The sequence below is a fragment of the Buteo buteo genome, chromosome 19, assembly GCF_964188355.1.
Source record: "Buteo buteo chromosome 19, bButBut1.hap1.1, whole genome shotgun sequence".
In the NCBI taxonomy this organism is placed as follows: Eukaryota; Metazoa; Chordata; class Aves; order Accipitriformes; family Accipitridae; genus Buteo; species Buteo buteo.
Window position 1 is genome coordinate 28,677,579 of NC_134189.1, and position 16,312 is coordinate 28,693,890.

Sequence of the window (16,312 nt, forward strand, 5' to 3'; positions counted from 1 at the left end):
CTCTCCTCTTCATTTTCTGAAACAGAATGCAAGTCCTGGCAAACCAAAACCACCAAGTCCCCCCCTTAGCAGACTGGTTTGGACTCACTTGACAAATGAGAACTTTAAAGTGAAGGCAGCGTAATCAAATGTCATCGAGACACTTGTAGATTTTAAGGTCGATCATGGACATTTATACTGATGGAATCATTAAGCTTTCTAAATGAATACGGTTTGTCCTAGACAGAAACATACCCCGTTGCATTTAAAAAATAAACAAATGAAACTGCAATGTATTGAAGTGCAATATGCACTTGTAGGACCTTTACCCAAAGCAAATGCTTTACGTACCTGCAGTTTGCATCAGTGAGAACTAAACAGTGTTAAAAACCACACTCCCAGAGGATAATCTGAATTGCAATCTCATAACCCGTGGTGCCATTTAAGGTGTTTACCACCCTTACAAACCTCCCAGGGTTCTCCACGATGAACAGAGCGACCTAGAAATCCTGCCAGGAAACCTAACCCTACTTCGGCTACAGCAGCAGGACGGCATTTGAGAGCGTCAGTTTTAATAAATGCCGTTTTAGCGGTGGTGAAACGAGCCAGGGCGACAGCCTCCAAGGCTGCAGCCCCCTGTCCCCAGCGGCGAGGGAGCGCCCGCGCTTCCCTGGCCCCTGCGCGCCTCAGGCCTCGGCACCGCCGAAGGGCGGCACTAACCTCACACCCACGCAGGCGAAGAAGTCACGGCTGTCAGCGGCAAATAAACGTACGAACGAGGCCGAGTTCTGTAACACAGATTTGTCTTCGCGAAAAAAATGGAACGCCCTCATCACCATGTGATGGCAACACACGCTGCTCCGTCTGCTCCTCGGGGCGTAACATCTGGGTGTGCTGCTGTGCAAGTTTGTGAAGTTGGATTAAGGTCAAAACTTGGGATAAAACTTTCACAATCACCTCTCTACTATGGCTCTTACTATGGTTTCACAATCCTCATCTGGCAACTAGAGCACATATGTTCCACTGTGGTATTTTCAAAAACCTTTGCCTGTGGTGCAGCTTTATTCAAAAGGGATCTTAAGCATCCCGTTTTTCGGTCTCTGCTCTCTTCAGTGGCTTCTGCTGAAAGAAGTTACACCAAACACATCCGAGATGGTTTTCAGTGCCAGCAAACCTAAATTTGCTAACTGTTATCAGTCAGATAATACTCAGTTGTGTGACCGTATCTTTTCCCTGGGACTCAGAGCTATTCCCACCCATATAACCAAAACCAGGGGGCATAATTCTGAGTTACTTGTATGCCTCAAAATCCTGCTGATTTCAATAAGAAAGGCAAGATCTACCCTCTTCTCTTTAGAGTCTCCCATTTGACCTATCAATGAATACTTCAGCGCCTCATCATATGTATCACATATTTTTTAACTGCAGATCTATAGGGAACTGAACAATCTGTTTTGTAACATGAAAAAAATTCAGTGACTTAAATAAGACCTCTTATTTATCTGTAATTAAAATTACCTTAATCTGCATTAGAAAAAAACCAACAAAATCCCCCAAGATATTTCTCACCAGGCTAAAACACACATCATTGTTCTCCTTTGCTGATTATAATGACCTGTCAAATACAGTATGACAAAATTCTTCACTGAAACTCATTTTTTTCTTCAAATTAGTTTTCTTCCACTGCTCTCAGACACAAATATTATATGTTCCTCTCATTACTTTGTTTATAAAGAACACTAACATACTTGTTAGCTTTAACTGTCGTAAGAAGATCATAAAGACAGAGCAAGTAGGAAATGAGATAAATGATTTGTCTTTCAGAACTATGCCCTAACATCCACTTCTGTGGAGCTGCCTCCAAAAATATACTGTACCTACTATATGTCAAAGTTCTGACCAGGCATCCAGAAAAGAAATAGATGAATGAGTTCAGAAAACACAAAAATTGCATATTTACCTACGAAATCTAATTCTGTATTTATTTAAAGTAGTTACCACTTAGAAACCTTCTTAGCTAGTCTTTATTACTTTTTTTCATTTCCCTATCTAGGTTCCCAAAACTACAGTAACTGAATATTCTATTTATGAAGACTTAATTTTATTTTGGCTCATCAGCAGTATCATTTTCAGAATCAAATTCTGATCTATACAAATAACTGTTCATTTAGATTTTAAAAATAAACATCAACCTAATAATATTGTTTTCACCTTAAACTTCCACTTCACAATATATCCAATATATTTTAAACACTGCAATACTCTAAGATTTACAAATAGACTGAACATTTGTCAAGGCTAAATGCATTATTGTGATCCTACATATGATCTTGCCTGAGCGTATAAAACATTATCATATTTGGATAAAATATTTAAATGGATACATTATTCTTAAGTAAAACCAAATCTTTTCCCTGAAAAATCTACTGTTTTGGCTCAATACTACCTGTATTTATCCCCAAATACCTGCAGAGGTAGCTAATCTATTTAAGTAATTACCTCTAGGGAAGGAAATCTTAAATAAGTATCTAAAAGCCACAAAACTCATTCCTCACTCTAAAAAAATTTGCCTTCATCTCTGGCGGTATTTCAAAATCTACTACGTTACTGGAAATCATGAGTATACATTCATAAAAGACAAATTACAAGTCCCCAAATGATAATACTCATTCTAAGGGAAAATAGCTACAAATACTGGTTATGTGGGAAAATTATCAAAAATGGACATTCCAACAGGAATAAATTAGGGTTGTGGGGATTTGATTCTACATTTCAGTCTGCAATTTGGGCATGTCATCTGATTAAGCTCTTGAATCTCTCAAAATATTATTTACTGAAAAGAAGACGGTATAAGTACTGAAACATTATATATTTAAGAAACAGTTTGGTTTATTTTTTAACTGAAGAATGTTCTTTTTCTTCACCCTTTTGTGAAACTGGCCTCACACTCATTTCCTAGCCTTCATCTATACAAATCCCGCAGGGTGAAGTCCTACTTGCCTGCAACACATACTTTACCCAAACCGATTTCAATGGAAATTGTGTATAAATACACAGAATTTGACCGATTTGATCATTCATGCGTATCTGAGGGCAGAATACATCCCATCTGGTTTAGCATGTTCGCTCCAATACCGAAATTACATCGGACTATGTCAAAGCCTCACACTGAGCAGAGGCTTATTTTAGTAGACAGTTTGAGTAGCTTCCACGTAAGCGTTAAAAATCAGCGCTGGTCACCGACAGCGTTAGTCTGTGGGTCAACAAAGGAGGGCAGAGGTGCCGGGGTGGCTCAGGGCGGAGGTGAAGGGCACGGAGCACCCCCAACAGCCAGCGGCGGAGGCAGCGACTCCTCCGCTCGGAGTTTAGCGGGAGCCGGGAGCTGCCGCTTCACACACCGGCAAGTTAATACCGTTAAGACAGTGCACAGGGTCTTCCCTTTTTGTGCAGCAGCACCTCTCAGGTGTGGAAGAATTTCTGTTGCCAATATTCTCGTCCGATTTCAGAAAGAAATCTAGCACTAGCACCTCTTGAAAGGTTGCTGATCTCTGTGTCAATACACGAGAACGGAAAATAAAAGTGGCCAATCTATTCCTGTAGTTTAAGATGAATGAAATGTCACAGTACCGGCACACAAATATATTTAAGGTGGAATGCAGAACACAGCTTACATGTACACATATTTATAGTGATATTACTTCTGAGATGAGTGTATCTTTTTCTATTAAGGCCCAGAGTTAAATTCTAAAATTAGTCAAGCAAATCCTTAACAGCTACATTTTTTTCTCTTGGACACAAAACTTTGAAAATGAAGTACACTGTCCTATTCATTTTGTTGTTTCCACTTTTCACTCATTTAGCTGCATCCATCCCACTGAAATCCTTCATGTCATCTGATTAATGTTCAAGGGAGGGAGTCACTGGGTTTGTTCTATTTATTCTTCCAGGTATCCTCTCCAGGACTGATAGGAAGAAAAAGTACTCAACAGCTGTTTGGGTCACTCCTCCTACCCACAAAGTCAAGTTCACAAGGCACCCTCATAGTGCACATGAAACTAAAACAAAGGCAACTAAGCCCCTTCCTTCAAAGGAGAGAAGAAGGACAGTATGGGGGAAGTCCCAGACACACAGTCCTGAAAGGGAGCATTTCAGGTCAAACACCTCTGGATATTTTTCAGACCTAAAATGGATCCTACTGATTAGCAAAGCATCCAGTCCTACAGTGCCTTTCTCACACAGGGACGCTTCAAATCACTGCTCTCCCCGAAGCTGAAGAGGCTGCTCGTAAAAGAAGCAAGATTCAGAAGAGCTACACTGAGAGTGCACTCACGGTACTCTGTGGCAGCCAGGCTGGCTCAGGTGGAAGCTATCACACGGCAAAACACCGCGCAGGCTGTGCCAAGTGACTGGAATAGTTGGTCAGCGACTGGGCTGGCTGTCTCTGAATGTGACTCCAAGCTGTATGCACTGTAAGTCAGCTGATTCGCCAGCCACTTGAAAAACTCTTTTGAAAATTTTATTTGGACTGACTACAAATTTTCACATGACACAAAAGATGCTAAAACAAAGCCAAATAGTTTAGGGGTGAAAAGTAAAGGGAAATAAAAATGAAAAAACATTTAGGAGGAAAATATCAAAGTAGTGAAATGAACTCACTACACATTTTTTGACTTTTCTTTTTCCTTCTTGATCAACGTGGTGAAACCAGAACATTTTTTTGGTGTTGCCAAATCTGAAGTTTCTGCTGAAATGTGCTGAAGCTGACATTTTTTTGTTTGTGTTCTTGTTCAAGGTACTAGATTGTTAACTACTGGTAGTAGCTAAGTTTTAATCCATCCCATCCCGCTGCATTAGGCAAGGTATCTTGAACTTTTACCAAAACCTACTCACACTAGGGACAAGGTGTTGAGGGGTAAAACTGAGATATACCTCAGAACAGCAATACAGTTAAGATAAGCTCCGAGTAAGAAATTTTTTGCTTTTCTACCAAAGAAGCAGAAGAAAGGCTGTCCCACAAAGTCGAAATAATCCTAGTACTACTATGTATTATGAGTAGCCACAGACCAGGTGAAATCCAAGAGCAAACTACGCTAGACACTGTACAACCATACGGTAACAGGGAGTCTCTGCCCCAATCAGCTTACAGTCTTCAGAAACTCAACAAAGGATATGGGAGAAAAATAATACAGCAACGCAGAGAAATGATCAGTGCAATGGCAGAATACTATGTTCCTTCCATTTCCTTTTACAGAGAAGGAAAAAATAAGCAAGATTAGCGCCACAAAAGACAAAAGCAGAGAGAAGATGGGATATGATAGTCAGTGAGAGGAAGAAAAAGGTGGTGAGAATTAAAGTGGCAAGCAGGATGTTTGAGCTATACAGTACGTTAAGCAAAGTGATGCGACTGCGAGAGCTGGCAATAAGGGAGCTTGAGCAAAACAGCCAATTAGGAAAAGGGAAAGAAAAAACAGTCAGAAATATCAGTAACCATCAGTCTCCTTCGTGCGCTGCTTCTACAGCTGCTCTGCTGGCTTCAGTCTTTGGTTGAATGGCAAGATCCTCACCTGCCATAAGGGAAGCTGGACTGGCTGTATGGCAGAGGAACTGAATTTAAAAGGTCGAGAAGACATGCCACATAAAAAATAGCTTTCAAATAAGTGATATATGCTAAATATAGTAATCTTGGTTTTAGCAGAAATGTATAAATTAAAAATATATAACAAGTAAGGGCAAATACTTGCAACTGAAATGTATTACACAGATGTATTACACCTCTGAATCTGAGTAAAAAAAGAAGTCCTTATTACGTTAGTATCAGTATGGCTCTCTATAGTCACACACAATACAGCATATTTAAATGACATTATGAACCCAATCTTACTCCCATGGTAAATAATGGCATTTTCAATAGCATAATGAAACCTACATCAGTTAAGACTGCAAGTTACTACATATATACTGTGATGGTTATTTGTTAATCTTGATACGATTTCCACTGTCTTATCAAATCATAGCAAAACTGTCACACTTGTTGACAGTTTCAACAATGAGGTCAAGCAGTGAGCAGTTACAAAGAATAAACTGTTTTACCCTCCAGAGGCGGTCACTGCAGAAGCAGGTGAATAGCCATTACCGTAACAACTCTGCTCCTTTTTGCAACAGATCTTACACTGGACTGTCATTCTGCAACCTTGCTCAAGCATTACATTCACATGTTATTTTATTTGTAAAAACATCAGCCTGAAAAGATGACTTTCTAAGAGGAAGTCAAGGATCAGTCCAGTGACCTTAAAGGACCCTCTTACATTACTAACCTTGCTTATATTTTGAAATATAACCTAGAGTATCCAGAATTTAAACAGAAGCATGTATTTTAAGTTAGAAATAACAATTAGAGACCACCTTGCTCTCAGACACTCTCACACAAACCCAATTTACCTATGGACGACAATCACAGAATCCAAACTGGTGTACGATCCAGAATATTCAAATTAAAAGTTTCCAGCACTACACTTAAGTCTTATTCTGACAGGTCAAACTGTACATTGTAATATTCTAATATACCTTAATGTAACAGAACATGTGAAAAGGCTCTTCCTTCAGATTACCTTACACATCCTCTCTGAATTCTTCAAAACAAGGTTCAGCAAGAATCAAATGGACTGCATTGATTTATTTTTACTATGTTTATTAATCATTTGAGACGAAAACTGTTTTCATGGGCAAAAATATTAAAATTCTCAATTATAAATGCACTTTTAAATTTACTCTTTTATAGTTTCCATATGTCTGAAAAAAGAAACTGCCTGGATAATTGACTAAGCAGCTACCTGGTTTCAGGGGATTTGCGTCTCCCTCCTTGTAATTGAGTTGTAGAAATGTAGCTGACTTGAAAAACAGTAACCTTTTTATACACCCCTACATATTCTACTACATGGAAGAGGCCACTCCTGTGTAACTCTTCAGGTGAGGAGGACTGCACCTGAGGCAGCAGATCTGATCATATTTGGTTCCTAAAAGGCCATAATCTGGACATTTTTTTCTAATTCCATATAATAAATTCAATTAAATAAATAGGATCACAAACAACACTATATTCTATGAGCCATTAACTCAAGAAGCAGAAACATGAATGTCAGAATTGGCTACGTATGCCAAATCAGAACTCCAGTCCGCTTTACATTCCTGCTGACAGTTCCTGTAATGAGCATGCAGCATTAAATAAAAAACATGACCTGTTTAAACAAAGATCAGAGCACCAGCTTTATCTTTGCATTCTCTCATGTTTGTTATTTGGCATGACAAACTAACACCAAAGCAAGTATCTTATTAATACCAGCCCAGTAGGTTTTTGTGCAGGGCAACGAGGGGTTTGCTCTCGTCCACCAAGATTCGTGTATCTTTAAAATGGGTATTTTTCTTGACAGGAACATATACAGGTATCCTCAGTGGTTACTCTGCCTTAAATTAGACCAAAGGAGAGCAGGGAGAGAAGAGATAGGAATAATGTACATGCAAGAAATTTTAAGATTCTTCTGTCTCAGATAGCTTGAGACAATGAAACAAACCAGAAGAGCCAAGCTAAAACTGTTTAAACATACCATTAAATTTCATGGGTAATAATTAATACCAATCAATTCATGTATGTATTATACATGGCATAGCCATTACATTTCATAATTTTTAAAAAAAATCCATATGTAAAATAGAAATTAACCCCTCCCCTTTGTATAGTACACTACCAAAAAATTTACAGCACCTGGCATCATGAGGCTGTTTATTACGAGTCGGTGCAACACGGATTACCATCATATAAAGAGTCCTTAATTGGTCTTCTCAAAAGATACACTCTTTCGGGAGTCAAATTTCAGACATGTACATTTAAAATGCAGTCTTGTATTAAATATCTGCTGGTATTCTTTTGAAAAAACAAGAGTTCACTTCATCAGGAGCCAATCACAAAGTTTAATAATCTTGCCTAGTTATCCATTTATCCAAAACATCCACAGCTCCTTTATACTAGTCTAAATTACCCACGAAATTCATTAAGCCTCCACTGAAGTTGAAATGGCTATCAATACCGTACATTATCAGCAGATCCCTTAATTATGATATCGTCAAGGTATAGATTGTGTAAGGAGAAATCTTCAACTATTGATCTTCCGCCAAAGAGAACGCAATGTTTAAAATCTGTCTAGTTTCTGCATGTTTCCCATCTTTATCCTCTGCATTACCCACAGACAAGTATACGCGTTTATAAATGTACTCCACATTACCCATCTGAAAGCGCAAAATATAAAATGCTGGTATGAAGAAAGCAAGGTATTAAAAGCAACGAAATCCCTACCTAAACGCCCCTAGCCTTTTTTTTCTGCCCCACTGCTCCGAGCGTGCTGGATACCAAATAACAGCGCAATAAATTACACGGAAATCAGCGTGAATCCTAAAAAAAAAAAAAAAAGGGGCAAAAAACTTATCGAGCGGTTTCCTCCCGGAACAAAACTTTGGAGGTCACTAAATCCTCTCCTACGACAAAGGAAAGTTCTTCCACCGCCCCTTCCCGCGGCTACGCGGGGGGAAGCTGTCGGGGTAGGGGCGCACAGGGACGTTCCTCGGGGGCTTCCCTCCCGGTGAAGGTCTCCGGGGGCGGCTGGTGACACCTGAACACGGCGGTGGCAGACCGGGGGGGGGGGGGGTGACAGAGCCTGGCCGGGGGTCGCCGCCGCCGCCCGCCCGCGGCAGCCGAGGCTCCGCGGGAACTCTGCGAACAAAGTAACTTCCCGGCTGGATCGCGGGAGGCGGCGGGGCACGCGTGGGGCAGGGCGGGGGGGCTGCTCTCCGCTGCGCGGCGGTGAGGGGAGCCCCCGGCGAGGCCAGGGGCGGGCAGGGCAGCGGCAGCCCTCGGCCGAGAGCGGGGTGACAGCCCTTACCTTCGCACTCCCCCTTCCTTCCTCACGCCCGGCGGCAGGCGAGCGCCGGCAGAGCGGCACGGAGGCAGAGCGAGGGGAGCTGCGAGGCGCTCGGCGGCTCTCCCTCCGCCTCTCTCCCGCTCCTCGGAGAAGCCCTTCCCCCCGACCGCCTCACTCTCTCTAGCTTTGGGGCATATAGATATATATATATATATATAATTTTTTTTTTTTTTTAAGGCGCAAAGCGAAGCCACGGGAAAGCTTGGTTGGGAGAAGCAAAGCCCTGACGCGCTTGGGGGGGTGGGGCGGCTGGGGGGGTTTCAGACCCTCGCACGGCAACACAGGCAGACCCATCCCCCCCGCCTCCTCGGTCCCCAGCCGGGGAAGGCAGCGCCGAGGCTCGACCCTCGCTGCCTCCAACCGATCCCGCGCCAGGGAACGGGCCCTGCGCATAATCCCCCCCCCCCCCCCGAGCCCCCCGCCCCGAGCCGGCGGGGAGACCCCGCCCGGGGCGGCCGCCCGCATCCCTGCCCTTCCCCGCTCCCCATCCCCGCAGGGGCAGGGAGGGCTCGGGGAGGGGGCTCCCCCAAAATACTTACCCTGCCCGCCGGGGCTGCTTTGAAGACGCAGGATTTTGTGCTAGCGATCGTCTCCTTCTCCAGGAGCCCAGCCTCCCCTCCCCCCCCGCCTCCCCTCCCCCGCCTCCCCCACCTCCTTTGGGGGACCAGGAATCCCCCACTGCCGGCCCTCCCCTCCTCCCCGCCCGGCCGGGGAGCCCCACGGGCCGGCCAGTGCCCGGCGCCGCCGGAGCTAGGAAGCTGCCGGGGCCGCGGCCGGGGTCGGCCCGGCCGGGTACGGGGCCCGCGGTGCTCCATGGCCCCCGGCCGCCGCCGGGACGCGCTGCCGGCCCGCGCTGCGGCGGAGGCGGGGGTCGGCGCCCTCCCGCCTCGGGTGCGGGTCAGCGGGAGGGGGGGGCGGCGCGGGGCCGCCTCCGCCTGGAGGGGGAGGCTGCGCCCCCCCGGCCCTCCGCCTCAGCGGCCCGCCGGAGCCCGCCGGCGGGGCTGCCCGCCCCGGGGCAGAGTTGAGGCAGCACCCTGGGGAGCGAGCGTGTGTAGCGGGCGGGGGGAGGCAGGAACTCCGCGCCGGGCTGTCGGGGGGTGGGGGGTGGGGGTGTCCCGGCCTCCCGTGCCCCGTGGCCCCCCTTCTCCCCTCAGAGATCGGGGGAGGTTTGGCCGCGGGGCTCCCGCGGGTGCCTGCCCGCAGCCAGGCCGCGCCGCGCCGCGCCGGCCGTTAGGCGGCTTTGGCGACCGTTAGTCGGGCGGGCGGCCCGTTGGGGTCAGGGCCAGCTGTCCGCACGCCCGGAGCCCGCGTCCCCGCCGCGGCCGAAATGTCCGTCTCCGGCCAGCGCCTCGGGGCCAGGGGAGCCGCTGGCCGTCGCTTCAGCAGTGCAGGTGGTGGTGGTGGTGGTGGGCGAGAGGGACTCGGGGGCTCCGGGGCGGGGGGGCCGCGGAGCTGCGGTCCGGTGTGAGGTACTGGTGCGGCAGCGGGGAACTTCGGGGTGTTGTGAGGGAAGGCCCCTTCCCTGCCAGCGCCTGGTGTATTTCTCAGAGGCACTGAGCATGCACAGCTTCCCTGCGCTTCAAAATCAGGCCATGATAGATTCATAAATATATAATATTGCACTCCTATGATATTATGAGCAGAGAGCAGGAGAGTTAAATGCGTACATCGAGGAGAGGCAAATTACATATAAAAGGCTTTACTGCACAATTGTCAAGCGATTCTAAAATGAAATATTTTAAAATCTGTCCAAGAATAAATTTAATTCCTGCACGCTTGTTCCCGTATCGCCTACTAGGCAGGGAAGCATGCTGGATATGTAGCAACAATTAGTGGAGTTACATCTGCGTTCGGCGCACATGGTGACTTTATCGCTGATCAAACAGTCTTTTTAAAAATCCCGAGCTGGAAAATATCCATTCTATAAAAGAAAATTGCGATTTGGACATTTGGTCTATGTCAGAATGAAATAGATGGCGTTAGGAAATTTTCTGGAGGAAATAAAGGAATGCATCTCAGCCTAGCCCCATAGCCAGTGTATTACCAAAGCAGAGGCCAAACTTGAACGCAAGCCTCGGCACAGGGGGGGGGAATACCTCAGCTACCCACTGAGCTATTATCTGCTCCGCGTGCAGATGGAGATGAGGCTGGGCTGTGTATCAGAAATGGGAAATTGGACCTGAGAACCTTCCCGCACAGTTTTTGTTACTGGCAAAACATGCATTTATCTTGAAAGTTTGCATTTTGACGTGTCAGCGTTTTTACAACAATATAAATGTGCTTGAAAAATTTTTGATCAGCCTAATGGTTAGGACCTATTAGAAGCTGCAGAACATATTCACAATCAATTCACTTATTCAGATGCATGAATACAAGCTTAGAAAAGTAATTACAGGCACCTTTTTTTGGAAATCTTGAGGCTGTGTAGTTTCCCCATGGGAAATGTGAGTAATAAGTTCCTAACAAAAAAAAAAAAAAAAAAAAAGAAGCAAATGTGCTAAGCATTGTTCTTATTTTTTTCTTTAATATTAAAAATTGTTGATTAAATGTTCCAGGTAGGGTAAGGGTTGTTGGATGTAAATCCTTCATTTTAACTATTGTCTAAAAGAACAAGCAGAAAAATTTGATCTTGGTAATTTAGATCTTCTTTTTACTTTTTAAATTTTAGTTTTCTTTGTTAAGAGAAATTTATTTTCCCTTTTGGGTGAACATGTAAACAAAAATTGGCAACTGATCAGTATTACCAAATCTGGCTGTTTTGATTCTTCAACTAAGAGATGATGTTGTATGCATACACATTGAATTAATCTATTTTAGCTTTAAAATTTTTATTCAGAATATTAATTTCTCACCTTTTATTGTTACAAAATAGTGAATGGTACTTCACATTTTTAGTTATTTATTTAGTGTTTGCATCAAGTTCTGCTTGTATGAAAACTGACATTCAATTAAAATTTACATGAGGTCATTTTAAATTGTTCATTAAGACTACCTTAAATATGCTTGATGCATTTCAAAAGCATGTTTGCATTCGAAAATATTTTATGAAACAACTGAAATCATGACCTGCAGAATGGGAATTAAATTAGAAGCTTCTGGTAGCCATGTCCTTTACAATCTTAGAGGAGGTAGATCTTATCCTCTCATACTTAGGGTTAGCTGTAGATTGACAGAGGAAAATAGGCAATACTACTTTTTCTACTCTTACGTTGATTTTTCAACTTTGAGTTAAATAGTTCTTAACTGAACTACTTGAATGGATTGAAACAAAGAAGGTATTCACCCTGCCTGCAGAAGAAACTGCAGCTCTCAAAAATCGCTTTCCTCTATCAGTTACATCCTGTGCCATCTGCTTAGCCAGTGACTTCAGTCAGTTGAGTGGCATCACCTTCAAAACTTGAGCAAGCAAACATCTTTTTTGATTGACTATCTTAACTCACATCAGTACACAACAGCACATGTAAAACCTAAGTTAGCTGCGATACCAAGCGTAAATTGAAGAGATGCAGATAAGATATCCACAAAATGTTATTTGATTTGTTTTAACTAGTGAGTTTTGGGGAAAAATATTGTGGAATTATGTTGTGCCATTAGGACAGTACTCATAATGGGATTTTGATCAAATTCATTGGATAATGAAGCAAGGAACCCCTAAAGAGTTACCCTTGGTTATACAAACAGGTTGTTACTTTGAGGTGGAAGAGCTTATATATCTTATTTTTTGAATGATTAGTTTTGATGACAGAAATTGCTCTATGTGAACCTCCACTTACATAGCAACAGACAAAAATTAATTTCAAGTGATAGGGGAGGAAATGATCCCCTTATCTAAACTGAAAGGTAGTTGGGCAATTGAAGTTCAGGAGATGACTGGGGAAGGCAGAAATGGATAATAAATATAATCCTGTATAACAGTGCATCACTTTATTTCTGCTGAATTTTTGTGCTTAATTTGGCTTTTTGGTGTTTGACAACTATTTATGTGTAGTTTAATTTAAATCTGTACTTCAAAACCACCCATTAAGTGAACAGATCTAGCCTATTTTAGGATTTTCTATGATTCTAGAGCAGTTTGATTTTTACAGATAAGAGTTCATGGCAAACTTCTGTCGGCACAGTGTCACAGCAGAGGAGGAACAGTAGACCACTGCTGAGTGACAGCCTATATCTCTGAAATATGCAATCCGTCCTCTCTTACATTATCCATTTCCCATCCTCTGTGCTTCTTTGACGTGTCAGACTTCCTGCACAAGTACTGCAGAGCTAGTCTATGCATATGCACTAAAGTCAATACTTCCTAAACTTGTCTGACTTATGCTCCTATGATGCTTTCCTGAAGGATCAGATTCAATGCACGTGTGCAAGTAACAGCTGATCTGTAAATTCAGTGTGGTCTTAGCCAGGACACCTGAATATATAGCATGGAAGTCAGAGTTAGCGTACATGAGCTCTGATGCATTGCTGTATGTCCATAAAACCTCGACAAATACAGAAAAACATCAGGTTATGCCTGGGCATAATTACCACATGGAAAGAGCAATGTATGTAGGAAACTTTATCTATAAAGTAGCCTTACCTCTTCATTGTCCAGAATGGGGAGACCTGTTACTTGGGCAGTGGCACATCACTGCTAACTTAAAAAATGTGTTACAGGGTTTTTAACCTGAATTTTATATCTTTTCCACAGAAATTTAAAACTGGGTCTGGTGCATGACTAAATACCATTGTCATTTCTTCAGCGGAGAGGAGGTCTCTAATAGGCATTATATTTTTAATCTGATAAATACATAGCTAGTTCTTAACACTAAACACATCAATCAAATCAGTCTCATGTAGTTTTCCAGTAAACCTCAGTGATCATCTTTCAACTGTGGTGAGGTGTTCCCTACAACTCCTCATAAAATATGGAACTGCGGTACTCTTGCCTGTGGGGAAAAAGCCTGAAGCCACATAGTGATATGTCTGTACAACAGTGTGAAAGAGAAATTCCCGATTCATAGTCCTGCATAGTCAACATTACCTGATGGTAAACTTTAAATTGCCAGAGTTGCTTAACATCATGATTAAAAGCCATTTGTTTCTTTCTTGTATTATGTTGTGTTTGATAAAATAGAAGAGACAAAAGTCTCACAATTGCTTGCATACCGAGCAAACAATTGTACATTCTCCAATTGTACAGGCTTTTATTATTCTTAAAACTATGGTCTGGTAATACTATAGATACCATAAGGCCTTTTAAATTGCCCGTCACGAGCAAAATGAAAGGCCGAAGTCCGGAATCCCAAAGCACAATTATGTGAGTTGTGAAAATGAGTAGGTATATCCAGCAGCTACAGAAAAATGACAGGACAAAACCTCAGACAAGCCAGCATTGTTTCATCCCAAAGATGCCAAAACCGGCTTTGGAATGATATTCAGCTTTTAATTAAGACAAATGAGAAATGTCACAAATCATCCATTGTACAGGTCACAGCAAAACCATGTAACTACTGTAGAATTTCTCCTTCCTAACCACTGATGTAGTTCCCAGTTTCATTTAACTGGTGTTTTTCTTGAAGTTTACTACTGTGTCAGAGGCTGGAGTACTACAAATAACTCTAAAGCCTGAATAGCAGTTGCTTATGTTACTAATAGTAAGACAAAATGTCTGCATTCTCCTGTATTAAAAAGAGAAAATTAAGTAGAGTGAATAAAAAAGAAAACAGAAAGTATTTGTATTTTGAAAGATCTGGAGTTATATTTGGAACAGCTCTAAAGATCAGCTTCTTCTCAGTGCTATAAATTAAAAAATATAACTGAGATGCCATCTATAGCGATGAAAGGTGTTCTTTTTTTTTGCCAGTGATACATATCCTTCAGCTCAGGGGAAAAAGTCCATTTCAACCATCAAGTGGACATTTTTGTGCTCCTATTTTAGGAACAGAGATCCCTTTTATAGACATTAAACACAGTTTACTAGTGGAATTTTTTCATTTATTATAACTTTCATGTAGTGTCTTTCATGTAAACATTATAAAAAGGATTTAATGTTGGATTTAGAAGTTGGGGTTTGGGGTTTTTTGCCCTTTGTTCTTGTTTTGTATTTTCTTGCTTTGGAGAACTCTTTTTTCCCCCTTTCAGGAAATTTCACATAATCTTTTCCATTCGTCATCAGCCAGGTTGCTGATTACCAGAGTAACTGCCAAGCTTTCAACTCCTTGTCATCAATGGGCTGTGAATGACAGACAGCATTAATGTTGGCAAGCTCCCACTCTCCTTTTCGCCTTTCCCAAATGTAATTAAACTGCACTAATACAGCAAAAGAAAAGCTGCAGCTTTATTTTACTCGCCCTAATAACATAACAATTAAATCACAGAAGCACACAATACAGTCAAATAAACCCATCATGACAAGGAAATTCAGAGGTAAGGGAAGTGTGTATCTACCATTTAGAGAAAAACATGAGTAAAGAGTCTTCCTTTCCTTTCCTAGTACTACAGCGGACACGCTGTTTAACCTTCAGCAAGATGTTATGGCCAACATCTGCGTAACCACTCTCTTGCAGCCTGGTGAAAAGCCTCAAGTGTTTCCTCTTCTGTTGCACCTTTGGTTTAAGCATAAAGGGAATATTTAGCTTCTCCTTCAAATGATCTGTTATCTCCCTGATAGGGGACAGCTGGATAAGGAGCAGAAAGGATGTGGGTCATTACATACAGGTCGAACGGAATTACACACTTTATCCACCAGAAAGAGGTGGCATTATCATGACCTTTGAAGAAGTTCTGGGCCTTTGGTTTTAAGTCTGCAGGGGTTAGAGGATAGCCAAGCATCAGGAAGAGGGAGAAACCAGAGTCCTCACCTCACTTGCAGAGGACTATGGAGTCTTGTAAAATGCACAGATACCACTGAACATTTCTGTGGTAGGTAAATTGTCAGTAGATTAATTTATGTGTGTTTCTCTGGACCAAGGCGAGTGAAGAAGCTGCTGGCCCTCAGAAAGGCAATGGAATTTACCCATAAACCTGTCACTCTTTGCAGCAGTGCTCTAGGATGGGAAGCAAGCGCTCATAAGGAGGCTGAGAACTGACTGCCATGAGCTCTGTAGGTGCAGTTCTGAGGCTAGCATACATGCTGGCATGATAGCCTGTCTCATTTTTCAAGCTATCAATAAAAATAATACAGGTGGCTTATAAGGCAAAGTAAATTTACAGTAATGCAAAGAAATAGTTTGACTAAATGCAGAGAGAGGGAAAGACACAGCTAGCCAGAAACAAGGGACACTATACTTAGTAGGGAAAGCAAGGAAGAGCCAGGACCATCCCCAGCATATACTTGAGCAACCAGAATGGGAGCTTGGTTACTGACCAAAGTAGACACAGCTTCA

General features: G+C 42.8%; 1 protein-coding gene across 4 annotated transcripts in view; it reads right to left on the reverse strand.

The window, feature by feature from the left end:
- The window catches only part of MPPED1 (metallophosphoesterase domain containing 1), a 66,239-nt gene extending 56,681 nt beyond the window's left edge, over positions 1 to 9,558 (reverse strand). The window contains exons 1-2 of one of the 4 annotated variants that reach the window (XM_075051855.1): positions 9,488 to 9,507; positions 8,327 to 8,422 (exon numbers count right to left, since the gene is read on the reverse strand). The gene's annotated coding sequence lies outside the window, so the exon portion shown is untranslated. Of the gene's footprint in view, positions 1 to 699; positions 953 to 8,326; positions 8,423 to 8,909; positions 9,075 to 9,487 lie in introns of those variants that run through there. The other 3 variants (XM_075051854.1, XM_075051853.1, XM_075051856.1) reach the window with 3 other exon arrangements.
- Between the last annotated feature and the right edge of the window lie 6,754 nt (positions 9,559 to 16,312).